The 14,029-nt window shown below is 38.0% G+C and overlaps 1 protein-coding gene across 2 annotated transcripts in view; it reads right to left on the bottom strand.

Annotated features, from left to right (window-relative positions):
* Positions 1–13,762, bottom strand: part of TAFA1 (TAFA chemokine like family member 1) — a 562,720-nt gene extending 548,958 nt beyond the window's left edge. Inside the window, exon 1 of one of the 2 annotated variants that reach the window (XM_017859393.1) lies at positions 13,556–13,762. The gene's annotated coding sequence lies outside the window, so the exon portion shown is untranslated. Of the gene's footprint in view, positions 1–75; positions 599–13,555 lie in introns of those variants that run through there. The other variant, XM_017859392.1, reaches the window with a different exon arrangement.
* Positions 13,763–14,029: the final 267 nt, after the last annotated feature.

The following is a 14,029-nucleotide window of genomic DNA, read 5'->3' as shown; positions in this document are numbered from 1 at the left end:
CACAGTTCTCTAGATATGCCTGGATATGCTTCCGATCTGCTTTCTGAATCTTAAACCCTCAAAGATGCTTCTTACCTGAAAAATCCAGCCAAGAGCAGAGTACTCTATTAGTGTTCATTGGAAAGATCTAACACTTTTTAAAATCCATCTGTGCCACAATTTGAAATCTTTTTTCAAAGAGCTTCCCAACAATCTTCTTTATCAGGATTAAAAAAAAAAAAAAAAAAAAAAAATGTTACTCTCTTCCGATTCTATTTCCACAGTAAAAAAAAGAAAGAAAAAAGAAAAAAGAAAAAAAGACATCGGGTTCATTCAGACTGTATTGTCACAAAAGGAGCCAAGGTTTGAGGGGTGGAAACCTTGTCATTTTCACCTTTAAATCATCTCCTGGCGTCACCTCTGCCTGACGAGACCTTTGAAGTGATGGGGAGATAATGTGCAGTTTCCTGATGAGAATCAGTTTATAGTTGCCGATGGACCATCCCCACTCCAGTGCATTCAGGGCAGAGTAAGGCAGCAAAATGTAGGAGCAGGGCTGCTATACGGTGCTGTAAGTAGCGGTAGTCTGTTTCAATACATCCCTCCGCTCCAAAGTATCACATGTCTTAAAGTGACATTACCCTCTATTACAGCTACAGTGAATTGTAATATCTGCCCACTAACTCTTCAACAACTCAAGCAGCGCTTTAACACTATATTGCCTGATTTATTATGTTAGAGGTCCTACTGATACCATTGATTTAACAAAACAGTAAAGAGGGAAGGAGAAACAAGAAAAAAAGCATTCTGCAAAATACTGATAGTATTAGTGGGAGTTACACTTCTAACAGTAAATGAGAAAATGAAATATAAGCCATTTCTTACCTCTTAATGTTCTTTTTACCAGTAAGTTAGCCACAAATATTGTCAGGTTTATACTAATTTAAGTCTGCTGGTTGTTTCAGCAGTTAAATAGGAGACTAGAATTTACCTGGAATAGGACATAGATGCATATATGCATAAGTCCAATAAAACCTTCCGAACTTTTGAACATGTTTAATAAATAAAATGTGTTATTTTAGCACCAAATGAAGAAATATGCTCACAGCTCTTTTTAAAAAATTTTTCCTCTCCTTCAAATAACATGCTGGGGTGGGGAGGGAAAACACTCAGTAGTTCAATGTCTTGTTTCTCGTACTATGGTTTGAACCCTTTCTTCTTCAGAAATACAGTGTAATTTTGCCTAAACTTCAATGATGCATACAAGGGGACCCAGTTTTCATTTGTCAATTGCACAGGTAATAATTCTCTGAAATACCCTCAGTTATTTCACAGATCACTTATAAAGCCCCTACTATGTGTTAGGTGCCTGGAGAACAAAGCAGAAAACATGATTGATGAGATCCTCACTGTTATAGATCATACTGTCTAGTCTTTTATGGTGTTTTCAAAATCAAGGTAGTTCTCATAATATTCCTTCCTTGGAAACATTTTGAAATTCCCCAGGATACTCTCTTGCCTTTCAGAGGCACAATAAAGAAGGTCCGATGCTGCTTTGCATCTTGGAAAGCGATTCTCTTTTCTCATGTTACACACAGTGAGAGAGTGAGGGATCCTTCAGACTCGTCAATCTTGTCAATTGGTCTTTCACATTGCACAAAACACACATAATAGCTCTTTGTAATATAACAACTGTTCACTAAATCTTACATCTAAACAGATTTCCAAGTAGTAGCAAATATTAATCTCACAGTTAAAAATTAGTTAAAAATGCCAAAGTTCTAGTTGGTATTGCATGTTTCACATCTGTGCCTCATTCTTGTTGTTCATGAGTATGTACAGAAAGTTTACACTGACTGTACAGCATCAAGATAAACAAAAAAACAAACAAACAAAAAACAGCAGTGGTGTCAGGTAATGTTTATCAAACCTTCACCAGATGCTAGCACATTCTATAGTATGTCTTGTAAAGTCTAATTTAATTCTTTTTACCAACCCCATAAGATAAGTATTATTATTATTATCTCTGTTTCACAGTTGCGGAATGTGAGAGGAGACAGGAAGGTTAAAGAACGTGCACAAGGTTGTAGGGAAGTAAGTGATAGAGCAGATTTCAAGCCCAAGAGTACATTTCTAAACACTGGGATAAAATATTTAATAGAAAAAATAACTCAAAAATATAACTATTATATTTTCTTATTTCTTTAACATTAAGATAGTCTCAAAAAATGATTATTCATTCTTTTTAGAGGTACATATTATACCAGGTATTTGAAATATAGAAGTATACAAGACAGCCTTTGCCCCATGATTATTGTTGGTTGTGGTTTTACTATGCTAATGAATTAAAATTAAAAGGAAGTTCACCTTTGCTAATAAAGGCTACCATTTTGAAAACCTGTAACCATTATGTTTTTCATTTCTAGAGATTAAAGTAAGGGTCAAGATAGTTACTTCTGTAATTAAATTTAATCTACCACCTAATGGACTACATTCAAGGTATTCAGATAGGCATTGTTGAAAATTAAGAAAAAAAAACTGGAATAAAGACTCGCCTTAAGTATCATTCTAAATGTATGTAATGAAGCAAGAATATCAACAGAGTTCCATGTTTTTCTTCCAAATACCTTGCAGACCATTGCATTACAGCCAATGATCATTTGTCCTAATAATGTAAGAATCAACATATATTGATCTTTGAGGCCATTTAGTATATTCTCCCAACTCAAAGCAAAACTACTCTCACATTTTTCAGAGAAGTTGAGTCTTTCCACCTTCTGACCATGGCAGGATTGCACTTCCTGATCCATTTAGGGTTGGGTATGCCATAAGGTTCAGCCAATGAGGTGTCTTTAGAACTGATGGCATTTCCTCAAGCAATAGAGCATTTAATTGCTGAAGTGACACCCTCAGATCTCTTCTTGCCTTTGAAGCAGGGACAAGCTGTGCTATCAGCCTAAGTCCTTGAGCAGAGGCCTCCTCTTCCCCTACCAATCTTTGATGGATCTACATAGTGAATAAGAAATAGTTTTTTGTTTAAGCAATTACAACTTAGGAGTTATTTGTTATTGCAGCATCATCTAGTCTATCCTGACTGATGAAAACTTTATCTTGTAATTCACTTATTAATTGAATTTTTATGTTCCATGCACTGTACTAAGCCATGAGGAGAGCATTATACACATTAGTAATCACAACTATGTCTTAAAAATACAAAACATTCACAAGGTAAACACCAAACAAACAAACAAACAAACAAAAGCAGTAACCAAAAAACACACACAACAAAATAAAACCCAACTACTGCTTAAGAAAGAATAAAGATCCTTAGTAGCAACAGGGAATGCACACAGTTGGAAAGAGAAGCTAAATCATTTTCTATCAAACTGGGGATATTCTATACTACAATTTGAATCTGGATCCATAAGGCAGAATTTTCAGTAACTGTAAGAAAAAGAAAATGAGAGACAAGATTTTCTTAGACTGGAAAAAAAGATAACCTTCATGTAGGAGTCTCATTTTTCACTTCCAGCAGCCTAGCTCTACAATTACTTTATCAACTATAATTCCTCATTGCTTATCTTGTCTGTCTTCCAGGTAGAAGAAAAAGAAAGAATAAGGTCCTTTCTTTTGTTCTTACACTTCTCATTTCTTTATTCTTTATTCTCCTTTTAGGACAGAGAGAAAGTTGAAATCCCACCAGCTTCACCTTCTTTTCTCTAACCAAAGCAATACATATATATTTTTATGGCAAATAAGTAGTCCCTTTTTTTTTTTGCAAGGATATGAACATATATCAGAAGCACATAAAGGTCATGAAAATGACTGCTTTGGCAATAATAAAAACAATAATATGATTTTTTGGTTTATAAAACGTTCAAATCCATAGCTGATTTAAGATCAGATCTCCCAAAGCTACTCAATTCCAATGGCCATTCAACAACCCAATACTTTGAGCCAGAAATGAAGACTCTTCTGGACATGTCCCTCCCCATAAACTTCTGCATCCAATCAGTCACTACTGCCTACTAATTCTACTTCCTGTTTATGCCTCAAATCCATCCAGTCTGTCCCTCTCCATTCAACTACTGTTGTCCAGGCTACCATCATCTTTTACCTGAACTATAACAAGTATACTTGTCTTGGAGTATGTAGCTCCCACCTGTGTCTCCCCGACTCTGCATCTGGAGGGAGCATATTTGAGACACATGATGATTATGTCACTCCTGCTACTTAAAAACCTTTCAATGGTTTCCCATTGCACTTAAAATAAAGTCCAAATCTTATGTCCATGGTTGATGAGGCTCTGCATGAACTGGCCCACCTACTTCTCTAGCTTCATCTCTTACAAACGTTCTAACTCTTGGCTTCTAGTAGACTCTTCTCTTGGATCCTTGAATAGGATGGAGAAACTTTCTTTCCAAAGCCTTCTCTAGTACTCCAGACAAGATCAGGTCATTGTGCTATGTTCCCTTGTATCCCTTGGGACAGCACGTCTAGAATCTCAAATACCAGTATAAATAGCAATTTCTGGAATTATTTGTTTAACGCCTGCTTTATCTCCTTACAAGAATCACCATGAGGGTAAGCAGGACAAGCATATTGGTCATTGCTGCATCTTCAGAGTCTAACATACTGCCTGGCATATAGTAGACAATAAAATGCTTGAATGAATAAATGAATAATAATGAATGAATCAAAAATAAAATACTAATTCACCATCAGGATGGCATGCATAATGAACTGCCTTTACAGAAATAAGCAGATTTGACCAGGCGTGGTGGCTCACGCCTATAATCCCAACACTTTGGGAGGCCGAGGCAGGCGGATGGCCTGAGATCGGGAGTTCAACACCAGCCTGGCAAACATGGTGAAACGCCATCTCTACTAAAAATATGAAAATTAGCCAGGTGTGGTGGCGGGCACCTGTAATCCCAGCTACTCAGGAGGCTGAAACAGGAGAATCGCTTGAACCCTGGAGGCGGAGATTGCAGTGAGCCAAGATCACCATTGCACTCCAGCCTGGGTGACGAGAAAGAAAAGAAAGAAATAAGTAGATTTTGTGACCCTCCCCATAGCCTTTGCTAGTTTTTTTGGTAGGTAATATATTCATGTATGAAGTGGTGACCCATATTCAGGGTGACCACCTTGCCCTGTGTTAGCCTATTGCAATGACACTAAGTAAAGGAAATTGGCCTGTACACTGTTTAAAACAATGGCTACTTGCCACTAAATTTGTGTTGGATAAAAAAAAAAAAAAAAAAAATGAAACCATTGTGAATTTTCCACCCTGGTTCTCGGGATTTGATATCCAATATGATCTGATGGTAGATCTCACAGCTGATCCCTGGAGAATAAAAAAAGTCTACAGATGTTAAAAGTCAAAAGGAAGCACTTAAAATTTCAGTATATTGGACCTAGAAGAGACCCCCAAAATCTCCTTGTCTAGCCTGTTTTTTTTTAGAAGAAAGATGAAGACCTAAGAAAGGGGAAGAGGCTTACTCAAGGGAACATGGTAAATTAACTAGCATAGATGATGTTAGAATACAACTTTCCCAATCTAATGTCGCTCTTTTTTGTGCTTCCCCACCCTCCAACGTAGACACACACATAGATGCAAACACACACACACACAGAGAGAGGAATAGAGAGAATGAGAGAGAGAGAGAGAGCACTATTCAGTAGAACTTTCTGCAATGTTGAAGATGTTCTCTATTTCTGCTGGCTAATATGGTAGCCACTATTGACATGTAGCTATTAAGCATTTGAAATGTCACAAGTGCAACCAAGAAACTGAATTTTTAATTCTATTTAATTTTAACTATTTTAAATTTAAATAGCCACATTTGGTTGATAGCTACTGCATTGGACAGCACAGTTCTGGAATACAGCAGCCAGGTCAAGAAAATAAAATCTGTGATTTTCAATAATTTTAGTAAGCTAAAAGAAAGATCTTTAATTACGTGATAGTAACCTTCCAGGATGAGAATAGCATAGAAAGAAAGAAGTAGGGTGTGTTTGGTTACAATTAACAGAAAAACAAACAGGCATACACAAAATTCAAACTGGAGTAAATAATAAAGAAGATGTACAGTTTCCTGTGGGTTGATAGCCCACAGGTGGCACTCACTTGCAGGTGGGTTTGATGAGCAATTCCACTAAGCCATCAAAAACTAGCTCATTTCAAACTCTCTCTGCCTTCCAGAATTTCTATTCATTCTAAGGCAGGTGTCTCATCACGGCTGAAACATGGCTGCCAATGGCTGCCAATGGCTGCCTGGGCTATGTGCTTCCTCATCCACATAGGAACAAGAGAAAGGATTGTTTTGGGTTTTCTCACATGAGCAAGGATTATTTATTCCTAGCTTCCTCCAGCAAACTACTAGTCATGCCTCATTAGTTTAACTTGGGTCACTTGCCCCTCCTTGAGCCAGTGACCTTGAACAGGGGGAAAGATCACATTGTTGGGCTTAGAGCTACAGTACATTCCACATCCCTAACTCTGGAGAGCATCCCCCAAAAGAGATGCATTCAGTGGGGGAGGGTGGCACTTAAAGGAGAATTAGGATAATAATGGGAAAAGAAGAATGAATATTGAAGGCATGATTATAATGTTGACTAAGGCTAGTAAAGCTTTCATATGTACTTTTAGGACTAAAGGACTTTGATATGTTTTATAATTTCTTCCTACTTATAAAATAATGTATTCATATGTTAAAAGGTAGATAACTCAAGATCTAAACTAAAAGTTTTAAAAGTCATCTATAATCAATCACACAAATGTTACCAGCATTCACATTTAAGTATACATACTTCTAACACTTTTTCAAACATGCCTATTTGGTGCTGTTTTTTTAAATTGCAATTTAATATATTGGTTTTTTGGTGTGTGTGTGTGTGTGTGTGTGTGTGTGTGTGTGTGTGTGTGTGTTTGAGATGGAGTTTTGCCCTGTGACCCAGGCTGGAGTACAATGGCACTGATCTCGGCTCACTGCAACCTCCTCCTCCTGGGTTCAGATGATTCTCCTGCCTCAGCCTCCTGAGTAGCTGGGATTACAGGTGCCCACCACCACGCCCAGCTAATTTTTGTATTTTTAGTAGAGACGGGGTTTCACCATATTGGGCAGGATGGTCTTGATCTCCTGACCTCATGATCTGCCCGTGTTGGCCTCCCAAAGTGCTGGGATTACAGGCATGAGCCACCACACCTGGCCAATATGTTTTTATTATGTTTTATGATTTTTCATTGTATTTTTTATATTTTATTATTTTTTTCTCAAAATATCACATTTTTCATGTCAGTCCTTTAATGGTGCTCTTAATCCACTTAACCAATCTAAAGTACTGTACTTTTGTTTCTTGAAATATTCGACATCCATTTGTTGCTTGTAAATTGTGGTTGATTTTACTTTTGTGGCAGTAAATTTTTTACTACATGAACCAAATACTAAAAACAGGAATGTCTTTCTTTTTCTATGGGATCCTACATAGTGTCAGTGGTTAACTACAAAAAAAAAGTAATCATACATGTATCTTATTTTCCTAGTGTGGGTTTAAGTACTATTAACTTTTCTTGACTTCCTAGGTTTATATTTGATTTGCCATTAAGTAAATTTCTGAAGAATAGAAGTTTTTGTCTTACTATTAATATAGCTTATTATTCTCTTTTATCTGGCTGGAGTTTTTAATCATGTGAACCAGACAATTCCCAGAAATAGTAGAAGAACACAGGAAAATAGAAATATATATATATTTTAATCTATACCTCTTTGGGTCTTCCTCCTTTTATTTATTTATTTTTTAATGTGGTCAGAGAGGCAATCTAACAGCAGGAATGAGATAATAAACTCTGGAGTCAAACTGTTTGAGTCTACTTCAGCTCTACCTCTTACCAGCTGTTGGATTTTGTATAACTTCACCTAAATTGCCTCACTGATACCTGTTTCAAAGGATCATTGTTAGATGCACATCAGTGTATCTGGTACACTATAAATCTCTATAAAGTTTTAAAATTAAATTTGATTTATTTGGTGTAATTAAGATTTTGCTCAGAATTGCAAGATGTTTTCTCACTTCTCTATACCTTTGAATGTGCAAAAGTATAGAATTCTACTGAAACATTATTTCTATTTGAAAAATACTTGCTCTGTCTTTCATTTCTACCTACCATTTCCCTTCTCCTTCCTTTTTCCTAACTCGGCTTGCTTTTCCAGATTAGCTTCTTGATGTCATTCTCTATGGAGTTTCTCTTGGCCTCCCAAGTCTAAGTTAGAGACCCCTCCTCTACACTCCCACAGATTCTGTCAACTGCACTTGCTGTAGCATCTATTGTTCTGTGCCATATTTCTCTGTTATTGTCTCTCCACTAGACTATCTTTTATATCCATATAATTAGGCAAAGCAGCATAGTGTCTTTCAGTTCCTCAAACATATTATACCTTCCTTCCTTCCTTCCTTCCTTCCTTCCTTCCTTCCTTCCTTCCTTCCTTTCTTTCTTTCTTTCTTTCTTTCTTTCTTTCTTTCTTTCTTTCTTTCTATCTTTCTTTCTAGGCTGAGTTTTGCTCTATTGGCCAGGCTGAAGTTCAGTGACCTCGGCTCACTGCAACATCTACCTCCCAAGTTCAGGGAATTCTCCTCCCTCAGCCTCCTGAATAGCTAGGATTATAGGCACACACCACCACACCTGGCTAATTTTTGTATTTTTAGTAGAGATGGGGTTTCATCATGTTGGCCAGGCTGGTCTCGAACTCCTGGCCTCAAGTGATCTGCCCACCTTGGCTTCCCAAAGTGCTGGGATTACAGGCGTGACTCACCACACCCAGCTATATTATACCATTCTTGACTCAAAGCTTTTTCACATTCTGTTCTCTCTTTCAGAAACATTTTTCCATTCTGTTATTTTCCCAAATAGCCCTTTCTTTATCTTCCCTGATTTCAGGGACACTTTCTCTGACCATATCACTCCTTTCTTGAAAATATGCAATTATTTCCCAATACACAGAATATAATATCTGATTTTTAAAAAACTAGGTCCAGCATGAACTGATATCCACCCCTATTTCCAAGCTAATATTATTCCACTTTTCCCTAAACACCTGCACGTGCACCATGCTCCAGTCACTCTGGTCTTTTCTCACTAATTCATTTGGGCAGTCATTCGTTTACCAAAGATTCACTCAACAAATGAGGTATGGAGACTAGAACTCAATTCCTGGTGAAGAAGATAATCACTGCTCTGCTTTATATACTCCAAATCCTTTCCAGATTTATGGCCTGTAATGTGCTATAAGCTCCTATTTTATTTATCACTGTTCACTCACCCTCTGGCAATGTACCTGGCACATAGTAGGTGCCTAATCAATATTTATAGAACATATGAATACATGAATGTGTGAATGAATGAATACATAGTCACTTCTCATTTATTCGTGTTTTAGGTGTTTTATGAATTTGCAGCAAGATTCTAAGCAAGTGGTTGGCAGTGGGCTGAGCAGGGAGGAGGCTGGGAAGAATTTCAGATGATGTGTCTGTATGTGTATGGGTGTTTGTGTGGGAATCTGAGTCTGAGAGTGCCTTAATGTGCATCTCCAACCTCATCCTAGTGCCAGAGGAAAATGCTTTTTGCATCACTTCTTGTTTTCTCCACCCTTTTGTCCCCTTCTTCTAACACACCCTATTGACAGTACGCCTTCCCTACTCTTGGTTTCCACCCTCACATTCAGGTTTTTGCCATAGTGTAATGGAGAACATGTGGTATCTCTGGGAGTCCCAGCTCAAGGAGAAGAATGTAACAGTTACAAGTTTAGAGTACAGAAAAAGAGAATTATAAAAGGGACTTCAAGGGAAGAGGGGATGAGAATGCACATAGCATGCTCATGTTTGGAGTCCCTAAGCCAGAAATCCTCAATCTTGGCAGTAACTTACAATAATCTGGAGAGTTTTTAAAATTCTAAATGCCCAGGCCGCCACCCAGATCAATCAAATCAGGAACTCTGGAGATGGGACTCAAGCAATAGTGTTTTTCAAAGCTCCCTAGGTGGTTCCAATTTGCAGCCAAGTTTGAAAACCACTGCACGAAAACAAAAATGTACGGCAGAAGGCCTCTGGTCACTATGGCAACCCCCAAAATACCTGCAATTTCTTGTTATTTAGTTGCCAACTAAGAGATATGTTCTCTGTGTTTAACAGATTTAAGTTTAGCCCAAGCAAGGCATCTTTATTGAATACTTACTATGTGCTTGGTATGATAATAGCTACCATATAAAACCTCTATTTCATTAATTTTTTTTTCTAGTCATATTTAACTGTGTAGATCATATGAAACTTAAGTGTTCCAAGCCATGTTTGGTAGATTTCATGGTTGCTTCCATTACTTATGATCCTTCTTGATTTTCACTTATGTAACCACAATCTCCCTGCCAAGCTAATTGCTGGTTCCAAAAGTCTTTCCTGTAGTTCACGGTAGCCCCTTCTCTTGACATGATCACAGATGTGAACAAAAGTCAGTTTGGGCCAAAGTTATGCAAGGACAAGCTTTCAGGGATCTTCCAAAAGACATTTCCTCACTTGTCTAAAACAGCCTCAGAAAGTGATTTTCTATTTTCATCCAGAGTTGTATAAAAAAGCATGACATTAACCAGGAGTCATTAACTGATATTTTCAGATCCTGAAGAGCCACCAACCTGTCAGCATGAGGCCGACACCCTGGAAAGAAGAGTAAACAAGTTGGGGAAATGTCCTTTGTTGAATCAAACCAATCCAAAGGTCCACTTAACACTAGGCTTGCCCTGTGATGAATTAAGACAGCTTCAGTTGGGCTTTCTGTTACTTGGAATCAAAAGCATCCTAACTAACTGAGCACTAAGACACAGCCTATAACGATGGAAATATAAAACCAAGATTATCCTATAGATAATTTAATCCAGACTCTCAGTTTAAAAATAAACAAACTAAGATTCAAAGAGCTGAAGTGCCTTGTGTAACGCAACACAGTCTACCTGGGACTGTATTACCTAGAGCTGGGCCTGGACCTCAAGTGTCCTCATTGCCAGCTCACTGCTTATTCTACTGAACTATAAAGACATCTTCATTGTGAACATTCACTTTAGTTTTCCATTCGTGTTAAATTAGTTGTAATGGCCCTAATTTTTGAAATGTCGTAAATTTCCTTGGAAGGAACTCTCTCTAGAAATATATATTCTCATTCCTCTCTCAACAGACACACCCAAAACTTATAGATACAATTTGATTGTTAAATGTAGACATCATGAAAGAATACGGAAAACTGTTAAAAATACATATCACACAGCTCACCCCCAACCAAGAAAAAATTAAAAATTCTACCAGGCTAGGCTGCTTCACTAAATGATGTTGCTGAATATATAAAATACTTGAATCTAAATTTGAAAGTGCTCCCCCCTCCCCTTGATTAACCAGATTGTCCCCTCCCCTATATATAGGAACGCTATGTGCCTGAGCCCACTTGCCATCTGTCACCACATTTTCCAAACTTCTCTTCCACCCCCTCCTCTTACACAATCTTATCACATAGAAATATTAGATTTCAGGGATTTGTATAATTTCATCAGATTTTCTGAGCAAAGTAAAAATAGAAGATGTACTGGTATACTAAACTGACTCAGTTTTTGAGTGCCCAACACATATCTACGGTAGCCAGTAATGCCCTTTACACAGACCTTATGTGGCCAGGAATAGCAAGAATAAGGTTTTTATTTTTCCCCCCGTAGTATGATATTTCATATTAGGAATTTTCAGGCATTCCCCATATTACAGAGAGGAATTTGGATAGTTTCCAGAGAGTCCTGACTCATATAACATTATATTGCTTTGTTTATTAGCTTTTGTAAAGTTTGGTAAGTTTTCCCAGATCACTGGAAAATACTTGCAAGCCAACTGGGGAGTATCCATATTGTTGCTTCCCCCTTACAGTTTAGGAGATGAATTCTAACCATCTAAATATATGGCACCTCTACTCACCCAGGCGCTTTGGCCAGAAACTTAAGAGTCTTCTTAGTTTGCTGTATTCCCTACCTCTCAGAAACAATCCATCAGAAATACAAGCTAACACTTTTGTTTCCAGATCCCACAGGAAGTCTTTGAAGAATATCCAGGGAAATTGGCTGTGAAGTATCAAGCCTACTACCCAATACACATTTGTTAAGGATGGTCCTGTGAACTAGGTTCTTTCCTATTTCGTTCTTTCCTATTTCTCCGTATGTGTAGGAGAAAAGAGCTTGTAAGAAGCCCCCTGTTGAGTCTACTAAGCATCTTACTTTCTTCCATCTGCACCCCTGATGGCTCTGAAGGATTAATCAATCACAGACCATTCTCTGATCATCTGGGTGGTCACATGACTCAAGCGGTGGTCACATAACTCAAGCCTGACCAATCAGGAATTCCCATGCTCTGTCAGCAGAGATTGGCTCAAGGGCACATTACCCAAGGAAGAACACAGGGGAGGAGGGGATTTACTTCCTTTATAACAGGGCTACTGGTGGCTACTTTTATCTTTGAGGAAAAAGGTTACCTGGGGAAGCAGAGAATACAATCACACCCACAAGAGAAGGAGGAAAACTAGGGTTGAAGATTTGAAGATGGAGAGAGAGAAGGAGGGAGAGGGATAAGAATAGAGTCTAAATGAAGGTTATAGACTATGGTTTGCCTTCTGTTTTTATAAATTAAGTTTTACTGGAATACAAATATGCCCATTTGTTTATGTATTACGTATACTTGCATTCATGCTACAATAGTAGATTAGTTGGAACGGATACCATATCCAATGGGTTATTCCTGACTGAGGGCACATCAAGTATGTTGCCCTTCTCAAAGATCTTATAATTTAGTGAAGGGCAAGAAATGTAAATATTAAAGCACATTAAGATAATGGGAATAAGGATGAAATGCAGGATAGAAATAAATCTAACAAAATAACAATGCTAACGACAATGATAGTGTTCCTGATGACGACAGATACCATTGATTGATTGCATAGTGGCACTGTGTTGCCTCTTTAAGTATATTGTCACCCATCCTCCAAACAACCTTGCCAAATAGATGTTTCAGTTAGGATACAAAAATGTTTGCTGTAGTAACAAGCAACCCCCATAGCTCATGCTGCATATCCAGGGGGGATCAGTAGGAGGATTTGCTTATTATAAACAGTCAAGATCCCAGGATAATGAAAGCTTTCTCCATATGTTTTCATATTTGCCTCACTGGGGGAAGGGACCATTGTAAATCACACACTGTCTCTAAAAATGTCTGTCCACAAGTGAAACACATCCCTTCCACTCACATTTCATTAGTCAAAACAAATCATTTAACCATTCCTAAACTGAGAAGTACTGGTGGAATGTAATGCTACCATGTGCTTAGAAAGAGAAGAGCTATAAATATTAAGAGAATGCCAGTGCATTAGTCAGGGTTCTCCAGAGAAACAGAACCAATAGGATATAGATATATGGATAGATTATAGATGATAGATGATATACATATAGGTATAGGTATATATATAGACATAGACATATGAGGAGATTTATTAGGGGAATTGGCTCACATAATTATGGAGGCTGTGAAGTTCCACAACAGGCTGTCTGCAAGCTGGAGATCCTGGGATGCCAGTAGCGTGGCTCAATCCAAGTCCAAAAGTCTCAGGATCAGGAAAGCTGATGGTGTCAGTCTCAGTACAAGGCCAGAGGCCTAAGAACCCAGCAGGTTGCTTTTGTAAGTCCTGAAGTCCAAAGGCTGGAGAGCCTGGGGTTCTGATGTCCAGGGACAGGAGGAGAAGAATGTCCTAGCTCTAGGAGAGAGAAAAAGGAAATCTTTTTCTCTCCTTTTTTGTTCTATCTGGGCCCCCAGCCAATTGGATAGTGCCCACCCACATTGAGGGTGGATCTTCCCCACTCAGTCCACTGATTCATGCACCAGTCTCCTCTGGAAACCTCGCAGACACAACCAGAAGTAATACTTTCCAGTTTCCTAAGTATTCCTTAATCCAATCAAGTTGACACCTGAAATTAATTATCACAAC

The sequence above is a fragment of the Rhinopithecus bieti genome, unplaced genomic scaffold (assembly GCF_001698545.2).
Source record: "Rhinopithecus bieti isolate Rb0 unplaced genomic scaffold, ASM169854v2 scaffold_47418, whole genome shotgun sequence".
NCBI lineage: Eukaryota > Metazoa > Chordata > Mammalia > Primates > Cercopithecidae > Rhinopithecus > Rhinopithecus bieti.
This window is presented reverse-complemented; position numbering and strand designations above follow the sequence as displayed.